Consider the following 3,617-nt stretch of genomic DNA (forward strand, 5'->3'; position numbering starts at 1 on the left):
AATCCAGTGTGCGAACCGCTGCGCCACCTCGCTCGGTGGGCGTGTTCGATATTTTGTCACTGCAGTCTTCAATTTTAAACCTGGTTTGATGCTTCACTCCATGCCAGTCTATACTGTGACAGGTATATTGTACCCACTCAACTACAATATTAATTTGAACCAGGTTGCAGTTTTCGAGTTTGTTCACCTTATAAAACCAGCTCCCGCCCCCCCCCCCCCGCCCCCATCGCGCCCCCCATGCTCCCTACCATTACCAAATTTGCGATATGTTGACGCCTCAGGATATGTTCCATCAACTGATTCCTTCCTTTAGGCCGATTCTACGATAAATTACATTTTTCTCCTATTCCATTCAGTGCATCCTCATCAGGCATTCTATTACCCACCTGATCTTCAACATTCTTCTGTAACGCCATATTTTAAAAACTTGGTTTCCGTTCTGTACAAGGATATACTCCAGACAAATACCTCCAAATAATACTTATCAATATTTTTACTTATATTCAGTGTCAAAAAAATTTCCCCTTTTCTAGAAATGCTTTCTTGCTAATGCAAGTCTGCATTGTACATCCCCTCTACTTCTAGCATCACCAGGTATCTGTTTCTTTCACTGTGTCATTTCCTTATCTAATTCCCTCAGCATCGCCTGGTTTAATTCCATCACATATCTAATATCTTCGAGTATTATTGACGCTAGCTAAAATTGCGGCACTGTAACGCTTATGTACAGTCAGTGAGGAAAGGTCACATTGGTACAACCCCAACCGGACTTGCTCCCAGTGGTCGATGTTTTTTGCACTGCAGATAGCGGGGGTGCAGCCAGGCTGAGCCCAGCGTGGCGGTGACCTTCTGAGAAGGGGTGGTGCGGGAGTCACTGGCGGACAGTGCGCCCCCCCTACCACCCTCCTCTCTCCCACCTCCCACCCCTCGTCACCTGCCAGACGGCCACCTCCCGTCGAGGCGCTTTCCGGCTGACTGACAGCTAGTGCTTCCGCTCCGGGTGACTGCGACACGCGGGGCGGCCTATCTGCCAGGCGCTTCGGCCTTCCACGACCCTCGGTCCTATTTCACTTGTGTTGTGCAACAGCAACATGTCCTGAGGCGAACACCGCGAGGAGAACGTTTCGTGATCCTGTTCTAGTCGCAACACTTGAAAAATTGTTTTGTAGAAGTATTCCCCAACGCAACACTCATGAGAAGTTATTTTTATCCATTTTGGACCTCTTGAACTCTGCTGCCGTTAATGAATATTGGTGAATAACCCAACCAGTAACAAATACTTTTTAAAATGGTTAATTTGAATGTCGTACCAGGTTTTGGATTAAGAGTCGCATCTTGAGATATATAACATTTACAATTAAATTTATGTTTTCGTCAGCAGCATGTCGTCTGTTGCTGCACTGCACAGAGCCTCTATATATGTTGTTTCATGTTCACAGTAACGTTTTTTGTTAATGAAACAGCATATATAGTGGCTCTAAATATTCAAATATTCTTGAGCAGTGCGAGTGCAGACAACATGCTGCTGACACAAACATCAGTGTAGATGGAAATGTCAGCAATCTGAAGATGGGAATGGTAGCGTGAAATCGATTAAGTCAGTGAAACGAAGGATTCTAAAAGCATTTTTGGTCAGTCGCGTTATTGCCCAACACTCATAAAATACTTGAATTCCACATTACGTCACGAAGAGCTTTACCATGTTTCAGGATGTTGTAATACACTGACAGAAAGAAGCGCCAGTCCAATATTCATCGAACCTAGCGTAGATGTTCTAAACAGAAAGGGAGGTGAATGGTTTAGCTGACTTTCCATTTGGAACTGATGTCCATCATCAACGGAAGTATCAGTTGTGACCCACATGGCCACGAAAATGTCATCTTGACGAACTTCTTGCCATTCATGATACATGTGAGGTTAGTAAACAATGCCGGCTGGAGGCTGGTATCTTCTTTTTCATACCAGACTTACTCTGTGAGTGAAAAGTCAGGGGACCACACAGGCTAGTGAAGGATCCGTAATACCTCGTGGAGTTTCTGGTGCGAACTGCAGGGTGGTGACTCGCATTGTAAAATAGCAGTTTCATCTCGTAATCATTCGTACAGTGCACATGTGTCGACCGGCTCTCGGTGGGAGTAAGTGCAAGCTTCCTGCCACACTTGTGAACTCAAAACACTCTTAACTCAACAAGTGGTTCTACGTCTCGTAAGTCTACAAAACTAGAGAATGTCATTCCTGTGACGATCAGTCACGCTACTCGCTGCAATGCGGGTGAATTTTAAGTACCTAAAATAATATCTAAAGCTTCATAAAATAGGAAATGGAAAAACTAACTTTTCTGGATAATCTAAAATGTTGCTAGTAGTGGCACCCCTTTTACATCGGAACACCGAAACAGCGAAACCACAATTTGGTCTTGTAGAACCGCCTGACGATATTTATTAAGATGAAAGGGTCATCTCATCAGACAGATCTCTCTGTGCTTATGCTTAGAAGACCTTCTGTTTCAAGGTACAAGACAGTGTACGCTCGACGAAGTATACCTTAGCAGTCCAAATGTCATATAACTAATTACACTCATCATCGAAGTCTCTAACAACGGGAATAACAATACCTCTGATCAGCTTTAGTAAGTCATGTACAGGAAACAAAACGGAACACCTTGAACGACTAGCGATAGGACACTCATATTCACAGGGCATGTACATCAGTATGTTCTGCAGAAATGATTAGCAATTGAAACATGTCGGTCCACGGGATCAAGATCAACATCGATATAGCGGCGCAACACCGCCTACCGGTAAAATGTGCCAGCGGCTGACGTCGCTATAAACCGAAGGTAATGGATCCGTGTGACTTCAGCAGACGTGGAGGAAGCCTCGCCGACGTATGCGCGAACCTTACCGTCAAATCAGTGAGGCCGAGCAGTTCTAGGCGCTTCCGTCTGGAACCGCGCGACCGCTCCGGTCGCAGGTTCGAATCCTGCCTCGGGCGTGGATGTGTGTGATGTCCTTAGGTAAGTTGGGTTTAAGTATTTCTAAGTTCTCGGCGACTGACGACTTCAGATGTTAAGTCCCATAGTGCTCAGAGCCATTTGAACCATGGAAATCAGTGAGTTTGAAAGGGGGCGCATTATTGACATGAGAGAATGTTATGTATGCATCCGGGAAATTGCTGCTTCCGTTGGACAAGTGTTTCGTCAGTGCAACGGATGTGTACAGAATGTTTCATCGAAGGCCGCAGAACACGACGAGATGGGTCAGGCCGCAACACCCAGACCATCCTCCGAGGAGATAGACCCCTCATCCTAGTGCCACTGCAGAACAGATCTGTTTATTCCTCGGCTCTGGCGCAACAGTGGAACACATCGTACACTATCAGGAGTGACAGTCCGTCGCCGTTTCTTACGGCACAGGTTATGTACGCATTGTTCACTTCTCCGCCTGTATTTTACGAATGTGCAGAAGCATGCTAGACGGTAATGGTGCATGGAACGACGTCACTGGAGACAAGAATGGCATCAGATACGTTTTCCGAATGAATCCTGTTTCTTTTTCTTTGAAAATAATGGCCGCATTTTGATTCGCCGCAGACAGGAGGAGAGACACCACAGTGTC

The sequence above is a fragment of the Schistocerca nitens genome, chromosome 4 (genome assembly GCF_023898315.1).
Source record: "Schistocerca nitens isolate TAMUIC-IGC-003100 chromosome 4, iqSchNite1.1, whole genome shotgun sequence".
NCBI classification, from domain to species: Eukaryota; Metazoa; Arthropoda; class Insecta; order Orthoptera; family Acrididae; genus Schistocerca; species Schistocerca nitens.